This window comes from Filicampus tigris, chromosome 6, assembly GCF_054856515.1.
Source record: "Filicampus tigris isolate MCC_2025a chromosome 6, RoL_Ftig_1.0, whole genome shotgun sequence".
Lineage (NCBI taxonomy): Eukaryota > Metazoa > Chordata > Actinopteri > Syngnathiformes > Syngnathidae > Filicampus > Filicampus tigris.
In genome coordinates, this window is record NC_141222.1 from 2,897,501 (window position 1) to 2,907,997 (window position 10,497).

The following is a 10,497-nucleotide window of genomic DNA, read 5'->3' on the forward strand; positions in this document are numbered from 1 at the left end:
TCTTTTTGAGCGTGCTGCGGAGTGCTTGATAGCAAAGGGGGCTGAGTCTTGGGATTTGCATAACCCTGTGGGTGGCAAGAAGGAGGACCTTCAATTGGAACAAAACTACTGAGTAGCTGACGAGGAGTCAGAAGTAGGAGAAATAGCAGAAGAGATTGTAGATGAAAGGCTCAGTATAGCTCAGGGGCAATTCTCGGGGAGACCTTTCTGATGATAAATTATTTTTTAGGTTACTTGGGTCTCCCTTTTTGGATGCGATTGTCCATCCTTTTTGTAGGTTATAATAGTTTCCCATTTTTAACCCATCTTCCTTATTCTTTACTATCATATGGCGGCGTACCCTCTGCAATTTATAACCCTTTTACATTAATTGCCGATGCCTTACCCCTAGCCGCCAAGGCCAGCATTCCCCTTTTTCCCTTTCTTTTTACCTTTTTAACTAGATATTATTCTTTACAAAAGGATTTTTTATTTTTCTCAGCTTAGACTTTTTGATTATTCTTTATAAAAGAATTTTTGATTTTTCTTCGCTTAGACTTTTTGATTATTCTTTATAAAAGAATTTTTGATTTTTCTTCGCTTTGACTTTTTGATTATTCTTTATTAAAGATTTTTTGATTTTTCTTTGTAAAGGGATTTTTGATTATTCTTTATGACATAATTTTTGATTATTTCTCATCTTAGACTTTTTGATTATTCTTTATAAAAGAAATTTTGATTTTTCTTTGTAAAAGGATTTTTTATTTCTCCTCAATGAGACTTGTGGATTATTCCTTGGAAAAAGAAAAATCTAACAAGGCGACCCTTCAATTGGAGAGCCGCAGAAAAGCAAAAGACTGCAATCTTACTAGCTAAAGGTAAGCGATCTACGTGACACTATAGTTCAAGGAGTGGCGTTTACTGTGCAGAGATTTCCAGTGCCCCCAGGGGAAGGGAGCATCCCATCGGCAGAAGAGGAGATCAGCAATAGAGGATAGGTGAAACACTCATGGCTGATAGTCCTATATAAGAAAGAGGCAATGCACAAAAAAGCGAAGCTGAATAACCAGGAGCTCGAGTACGTCCCTGCCCAGAGCGCAACAGGAGGCTTCGGAAATAGGCAGCTCCGCTCCTACAACTAATAGATAGCAAAGCGAGCTATAGAACGTACTGGTATAGAACATTGTCGTAGAGATGAGTGTGACAACTAGAGAATTAGACACATCTCCGGGTCTTGCTGCAGATGCTACTGCGGCAGCGGGGCCTACCCTATTACCTCCGAGACGATATGGAGTGCCGATAAGAGTTGTGATGTATGGAGGGGGCCTCAAAAGGTGGCAGCCTGACGGAAGAAAAAGACTGGAGTCATGGTATCCATCTCTTCAACCAGATGAGCTCCAGGCAAAAGTAAGAAGGGCCATTGACAGAAGTGGTCAATTCGATGTACAAAGGCCAGAAGAAACAGAAATAATAACGGTAATAATGTGTCACCCTGAACTAGAGTATAACCGTAGGGGAGCAGCCCAATGGTTTCACTGGTGGATAAATGTATTACAAATACATGATGTTGTCGAACTTGTTAGCCCTGATTACAAATGGGTTCCAGTTGTAAATTGTTGGCTTCCATAACACAGATAGTAGGTAAAACGGTTCAGCATCAGGGTATCGGGAGCATCAGGAATTGCTTGACGAAATAAGAAAGATAGCTCTAAGACATAAAGAATGGCAAAAACCTCCAGCGTTTACTGAAGGTGAAGGAGAAGAAGAGTTTCCTGATATGGAAATAACATTGGAAAGTCCAGAAACACTCACACAAATGAGACAAGATACTTTGCAGCAAATGTGTCCCCTCACTAGGACAGAACCGCTGCCGCCCTTCCGACAGAAACGACAAAGAAATGTAACGTCGGGAATGGGATAGTGATGTGTCGCCACGTAGGTAGTTCTTGGGAGATAACTGGGGATGCCCTAATAGTACTTACAGTTCAAAGGTTAAGACCCCATAACAAAAGGTTTTGTGCGAGTTTGAGACTTACAGCGGGGAATGATTATGGGGTGGAAGTAGAAGACGAGCTAGAAACTAGAGACTTAAGTTCGGGAGAAGGAACTCACGTTATGACAACTAGTGACGGAAGCTCGACGTATTATATGATAATACATATCCCTGTACTTAAGTGGACAGAGGAAGCAGATCAAACCCAATATTTGGGAAAAATGACAAAATTACTAGAAACCGGTGTGGATAGAGCTATGGAGAAAGGAGCATTGAGGATCATAATGGATGTAAATGGGATAAGATCTGGAAAAATGTTATGGAAAGTGGCTGAGTCAATAGCAGTAGGTGCTTTTAAACTGCAAATTTCAACATCAAGCTGGGCCGAGTGGACTGCACCTGAAGCGGAGGAAGAGGAGCTGGAATTTATGACATCGAACGCAGCCCGAGCAAGTTTACTTTAGAGCAAAAACAGAGTTGAAGGCGGATGAGGACCTGGATGGCGATGACAATGGGATGACCACTACAATGATTAACACCACTTCTATATACCAGCCCTCTCAAATTCCGACTCGACTGGGAATGACTACATGCCACATGATACAAGATGATATGATCATATATGATGATATGAGAAAATGGATATTAGAGCGCTAAGGAGGCTTGTGACGCCTGAAGGGAATGAAGATGTTCTTGTGAAGCTGGCTCCTGGAAGTAACATAACAAAGATTGAAGCTTCTATCAAAGAATGGGATCGACTGCACAAACATTATGCTGACAAGAGAACGGTGTCAACATGGAAGGTTACTCAAGCCAGTGAGTGGAAAGAAAAAGCTTATCCATCAAAACCGACAAGGAGAGACGACCAACAGTCAAACCAAAGAACGCTGCAGTCTTCTCAGAGAACACCCTACACAAGACCACAACAGCAGAAGACAACTGAAAACCAGAAACAACTTCCCCAAACTAAGTCGCAGCCTATGGCAAGAAAAACAGGCCCCGGCGCGTACGTATCAAAAGAAGAATATGACAAAATGACACCAGAACAAAAGAGGGCTCTCTATGAGGCTCGCAGGGCTGCGACCTCAGGAGAGCCTGGCCAATAATGGAAAAGAAGGTACGGGTGACCCTGCAAGGGATCTTCCGAGTAGGCGATAACCTCTATAAGAATATAGAGGGAGTATGCTACTTGGTGGATACAGGGGCTGAGGTGTCAATGACCCGTAGAACCATAAAAAGAATTGCACACCTTATGTTATCGGTAGCAGACGGATCAAAAAAAGAGATGCCCGTTGGAATATGGCAAGGAATAGTGTGGGTTATTGGATGAATTTTTAACGTTAAGGGATGCAGAAGACTTGGGAAATCCTATGGACCAACGCCAATCAGCTGAGGAGAGATGGGATGCATTACGGATGAAACAAGCATCAATTGGCACGACCAGAATAGCAAAACAAAGAGATTGGTATAAACCTGTAGATGTGCCAACTGTTAAAGTCCAACAGGTCCAAGATAGCGATTTATCACCTGAAGGGAAGAAGAGACTAACAGAGGTACTGAGGGGAGCCTTAGTGGCTCATTTTAAGAATGATTGTGGGGCCTGGGACCGCAATACTTGCACACCATCAGTGGAGGAGTACATCGACCAGTAAGACAGTATCCACTTAACCCAGCTGCTGTCACTGAAATGGACATGATTGTAAAAGAATTATTGGCGTTGAACATAATCAGAGAAGAACCAAATCCCATAGCAAATAGCCGAATTCAAGCTGTCAAAAAGCCTGAAGCAAGTGGGGGAGGTTGGAGGCCAGTTATTAACTTCAAAGCTCTCAACCGCCAAACGGTGGCTAATCAAGCGAGCCTCATCAACCCCCAAGCGTCCTTAAAAACTTAAAAAGTGCAAAAATACAAGTCATGCATTGACCTGGCCAACAGATTTTTCTCCTTGAGAATCGCCAAAACATCGCAAGGAAAGACGGCATTCACACATAAAGGAAAATCATACATTTGGCAGAGGCTACCTCAAGGATATAAGAACTCCCCAAACGTATTTTAATCAGCAGTCTTGCAAATTTTGGAAGGATTACCAGTCACAGTATACATTGATGATATGTTCATAGCAAATGACACAGAAGAGGAACACTTGAATACCTTACAAGCCGTAATAGAGCGAGTCTCCACAGCAGGACTGAAATTGAATTTCAAAAAATGCCAAATTGCTAGGTTCCAGCTAGATCACTTGGGTTTCCAAGTGTCAGAGGACTTGGGACTTTCAGAAGGATATCGGAAGAAAATCGAACAGATTGTACCCCCGACCTGCAGAGGACACACGGGCTATGTAACTATGTTCGAGATCATGTTCCCCACTACCAGAAATATGCAAGTCGCCTCTATGCCCGTCTAGGCAAAAGATCAAGATGATAAAAAATCCAAGAAATTGATCTGGTAATTCAAAGACAAAGAGAACTTAGAAGGACTAAAGAAAGCAGTAGAAAATGCATTAAGACTCGAACCGAGAAGTCTAGACACAAGACTAGTTGCTGATATAGGCTGTGAAGAAGACAGTGCCATGGTAAGCATGAGTAACGAGGGAGCTGGCCTGGTGACCGTATGGACCTATACCCTGAGCAGTGTGGAGAAAAAGTTTCCCCAAGAAGAACGGGAACTAGCGGTCCTTGCAAGATATTGGGGAACGCTTAGAGACCTAGCCCAGGGACAAGGGATCAAGGTTATAACCCAGAGCCAGGTCCATCGCTATCTAAGTAAGACCACCATCGAAAGCACTAAAGCAATTAACGTGAGATGGGGGAGGTGGGAAGATATCCTACTCGACCCCGACTTGGAAATAGGACCAGCAAAACCCTCTTCCAAGGAACAAGTAACACCAAGAGAAAAACTGGAAAAACCCAATGAATGGGTACTTTATACTGACGGATCTAAGAAGGGTGAATACCTATCTGCTCATTGGGGCTTCATCCTTAAACAGAATGGAAACGAGAGATGTCGGCGCAAAGGTAGAAATCCTGGCAGTGCCCAAGCCGGAGAAGCTACAGCAGTATTGGAGGGACTGTTGGAAGTTATAAGACTACATGTGGGACGCGTAAAGATTATAACAGACAGTCATTATTGTGCACAAGCCCTCAAAGAAGATTTAGCCATTTGGGAAGAGAATTGCTATGAGGGAGCAAAAGGAAAACCAGTAGCCCACAGTGAACTGTGGAAAAAGATAGCCGAGTTAAGGCTAAACATACACATTGATGTTGTCCTCCAGAAGGCCCATACCAAGGAGGGGACCCACTGGGAAGGTAACGATGACGTTGATAAATACATCCAACAAAGAAGAAGAATAGTTGTAGGATCAGACATTTGGGACAATACCCCTGGAGGAAGAAAAGTGGTCCCAGATGAGCTTGTGAGCAAGGTAACCACGGCCGTACATGAAGCGCTAGGCCACGGAGGTGCCTTACCCACAAAGAAGGAGTTGGAAAAACTGGAACTTTGGATCCCTGAAAAGAAAATCCGTGCTGTTTTACGGTAATGCGGGCAGTGCAACAAATACAACGCAGGACGCCGAGGACAACGAGCGGACGGATTAACCATCAAAAGCACTGTACCGTGGGGGTCGATTTGCATGGACGTTGCAGGCCCCATGGGAGTGAATGGCGCAAAAGGTGAGAAATACCTTATTGGGCTTGTGGATTCGATGTCAGGACATTTTGGGCTGAAAACAGTAAGAAATGCCAATAGCTAATGCCAATAGCGTGATTAAAACACTAGAAGAGGGCTGTATGTGGCTCGGTATACCTAAAGAATTAAGAACAGAAAATGGAACTCATTTAAAAACGCTGCAGTGAATAGGTGGTGTCAAAAGTGGGGGATAGCGAGGGTTTATTCACCACCTTATACACCTCAAGCAAACGGCGTGGCTGAACGAACCATTGGCCTAGCTAAAAATTGGCTGGGGAAGAACGCTAATGGAAAGGAGTGGAGTACGAAGTTAGTTTGGTCAAGGACTTTAATGGGAGGAGTAGGCCAGATAGGCCGTCCCCCTCAGAGGAATTGAACCAACGCCCCTTTGTCTCCCCTGAGATAGGCTGAGCACAAGAGAAAACCAGCCCACAAAAGGAGGAGTGTCCCCTTATGGTGGGACAGGCAGTGTGGATTAAGTCTCTTGATTTATCCGGCAATCAAGCTGTTAAGGCCAAATACGACTCCTCTGACATCGTTGAAGAGATCCTGGATAGAAATACAGTGCGGCTAAGATTTAAGAGACGGGACTCCAGAAACTGCTTCACAACAACTGGCCAGCCTGGAGGGAGGAATCCTATCCTGACCTAAACAAAGATTCCATACCAGCAGCGACCATGTTATCTTTAAAACAACGAGTGTTAGGAAGAGACCCCATCATGGAGAATGGGTATTATTCCCCTTTCTTTGAGCCAGGACCAGGGAAACCTTGGGCACATGTATTAAGCTACATAATGTCACGAGAAGATGTCCCAGTGTTGTCTCTACCCGGTGCTCCTCAAGAACGTGAGTTAGAAGAGGATAACGTCTATAGTTATCAAATAGCCTTAGATATGACAACCAAACAAATGAAATACTTAGCTAAAGTAGCTATAATAAATGTGCGTCCTACATATGGCTCTAAAGATACGGGAGCCAGAGACGAATTTTGGATCAAGCTCCAAATCATGATGGCTGTAGTGCCCTATGAGGGCTTGTACTCTCTAGGAGTGAAAATGATAATGTGCCCCAAAGACGAAGTCAAAGCATGTTTTCAAACCCCCATAAGGGACGACAGAAGGCTTCGCACACTAGCTAGTGTGGCTGCAATGGAACTACGTCGTATGGAAAGTGAAGACTCTACCCCCACGAGGGAGGAAAGAACGGGACCCTCAAGTGACCAGTACTGGGATAACGGGAAGATGAGGTTACCCAAAGATCCCTACACAAACACTCGTAAAAAGAGTGGCTGCCCCTTTCAAGGCTGTAATGGGCGAGGTCATATACCAAACAGGGAGAGACATCGGTCCTTGAGAGGGTGCCCTAAATGGAATGAAGAGTGGCCAGAATTGCCTAAACAGGATGTTAAAGCACAAGGGAAAAAAACAGATGGATATGCCAGGAAAATAAGGGCATTAGACAACAACCGCGCCACGCGCCGAAGTAATATGATACGAGATGCGCTTGAGCAAGAAGGTTCCTCCCCCATGGAGGAGGAGCATGATTCGGATGGCCCTAGAATAATTCAATTGGAGTTAAGTAGCAGTGACGAGGACAGTGCGGGACAAGGACAAAAGGCGATCAAGACACAACTTTCCTGCCTTTGGAATAGACCGGCTGATCCGCAACCTTCTACATCTTCAAAGCAACAATAGATCAGACAACAAAGATGAACAATTCAATACAGGAAATTAGAAATCGGTTGAGTGGAGTTGAAACGGCAGTAATTCAATTGACTGATGCAGTAAGAAGAATGATAAACACTGCTACTCAATTGGAACGTGAACATAGAGCAGTGGCAAATATGGTAAATTGTCTTGGCCATGAGCGACAACAGTTGTGACCAGAAACGGATGGTGTCGGACGATGACGAAGAGGAAAGCAGAACATGGAATCTATGATTTTCCACCGCCCACTTACAAGAGATTGGATTTGGAGGAGACGCATAAGCAACGTAACCCTTTGACATAAAAAGATCACATCTATACTACACCACAGTCGGCCCCAGCGCCTGCATTTCAACCTCAGAAGGTAGGCCCACAAATTCGTTTATACAGTAATGTGGTGCAACATGGAAACTTGCCGGAACCTCGTTATGAAGAACCTGATATAGAAACACCTGCAAGTGAAATTTGTAGACAACCTGGGAATGAGGGGGGACATACACCCGTTTTCCCTTATGAAGAGATTCCTTACACAAGTATAGGATGGAATCACACGAAGCAGAATTGGAATAAATGGATGATAGGGGCAACTTTCATAATTGGCGCTATCTTGACGATTGTCATGTTAGGACTGATATGCCATGGAGACCTTGCTAAAAGACTTGGTAATGACCCTATGGAATTGAGGAAAGTTCAGCATGGCAATACTAAAATATTCAACCAAACATGTTGGGTGGTTGACACCGACATAACTGCTGAAGAATGGAATTGGACAAAAATTGATGAGGACGATGAGGAAACTTGCTCTACAACCAACATTGCATGGTCTGAAAGCAGAAAATGGTGCAGTACGCTGTCGCGCAATGTAAGAACAAATTGGAAGCATTGAGGACAAACTACACAGAAGGAATTAAACTTTTAAAAGACTATACCACGTTCCCATCAAGAGCCAAACGAAAATGCACCACGCACGTGGTCCGACAAGTTATCCCGGCGGCAATGAATAATACTGTTTTTGTACAAGTATTTTGTTGCAGCGGACAGAGGCCCGAATCATCAGAAAAAAATGGCTGAAGATTGGCAGCAGGAAACCCATGTGGTACGCTAATTCCAGTTGTAGACCCTTACTGGACAATAGCGGCGGATATTGGGTGGAAAAGCACAGTGAGGACATGGACAAAGATTTTATCTCCGTGGCAGCGCCCTTGAATCACACCTGTAAGGAGATGCGTCCTGGCTGGGAACCATGTTGGAGCTGTTTGACCTTCAATTGCACGGAGGTTATAGACACAATGAAGAATTATCGATCAGCCACATTCCCAGCTGATTTGAAGACTTCACCCCCCTCTAAGGCCATCGAGGTAATGACTATGCCTCCCATTATTCGTCCCGCTAACCCCAGGACACCGAAGTCAGTAATCATGTCATGTCATGTCATCTTCCAAACCGCTTATCCTATACAGGGTCGCGGGGAGTTGCTGGAGCCTATCCCAGCCGTCAACGGGCGAAGGCAGACTACACCCCGAACTGGTCGCCAGCCAGTCGCAGGGCACACACAGACACCATCACTGAGCGGGAATCGATCCCACGCTGCCCGCACACAACTCGGGCGTGTGTACCACTACACTATCAGCGGACCTAGTCAGTAATCAATAAACGGGAAATACACTCCTTACCCATCAGAGACAGAACTAAAGACTGTACAAGAGCCATAAACATCCATGCTTGCTATTGGAATGTTGCCAAGAACATTACCACGTATTGGTTCATAGAGGAACCCGTGATCCGCCGAGACCTGCACTCCACGGTCCACTGGAGTACGGCTGACCATTTTTGAGAATCAGAATAAACATTGGCTGAATGAATCCTTTCCCTGGTTATGGGAAAAAGAACTAAAAGTCTACGTCCAAGAAGAAGTTTCAAAGGACTTACATCAATTAAAGACAGCAAGAATAAGAATGTGAACACAACGTCTCCCAAATCCTGATGATCTAAAGAATGTACCACAAAGAGACTTTGGATTGATTGACCATTGTGTAATATTAATTATATATTCTAAACTCCATTTACAAAACTGGCGTGTGGGCAACTCGCCGAGGTGCCCTTTGGAAGAAATCCAAGGTACAATTCTTACTCTGTGGATATATAATTGTTCAAGATTGATTGCTAACGGAACTGTTAAAGGAACCCTTCAGGCCTGGGAGGAGTTTCATATAAGAGAAGAAACTTGCACATGGTGGGGGTTCAACAAGGAAGAGATGAAAGAATTTATAATACCTTGTTTGAATATGACTAAAAGTTACTGGATTAAATATCAACACATGGCAACTGTATATTCTAAAGAACAAGATACGTGGCCGTCGGGACCACCTTATATTTACGCAAACCCTAGACCGTGGTCCATGATTTTTAAACATACGAATTCATGTACAATTCAACTCGTGAGGTTGTAGAGGTTTACCTAGCTGGAAAACGTATTGTTTGAATAAGTACCCCGATAAGGATTAAGCCAGTATTGAAGGGGCTGTATGGAATAGGAATGTAAATGGTAAATGGATTCAAACTTCTCCCCCTGATAGATTAGATTGTATAAAGTGGGATATGGATTATGGGATGAAGACAACCCCTAGATATAGCCAATATATTCCGCATCGACCCGACCCTATGGTACAAATTATTGACTGCTAGGGACTGCTGTGCCAAACCGGGCTCCGGGGCCGGGGGCCGCAGCTCCCACTGCTACCCAATGGACTACCGTCGTCAGCATCGTTTCCCCGTCGAGGAGGCCGCTGTCTCCTGATGTCGTTGTGGATGTGGGGTGTGTGACTCCTGATGCGGACGAGCGTGAGGGGGATGACAATGGTGTGGACCTCGCCATCTTGGATCTGAGGGACCTTTGGTCCCCTGTCTCCGAGTTCGACTCCGCACCTCTCTTCCCCTCCCTGACCCTTCACCCGTGGCACCTGACTCCTCCTTATCCCCGAACTCTGTGCCACCTCATGCGGCTCTACCTCCGGCAGGATCTTCTGAGGTGCTGGACTTGCTGATGGAGGCCATTTCGGGATTCCCGGTGCTGCCCCCACGGGAGGCTGTCAAGCGTGTTCTCATTGAACAAGGGTGGATTGTGCGTGATGG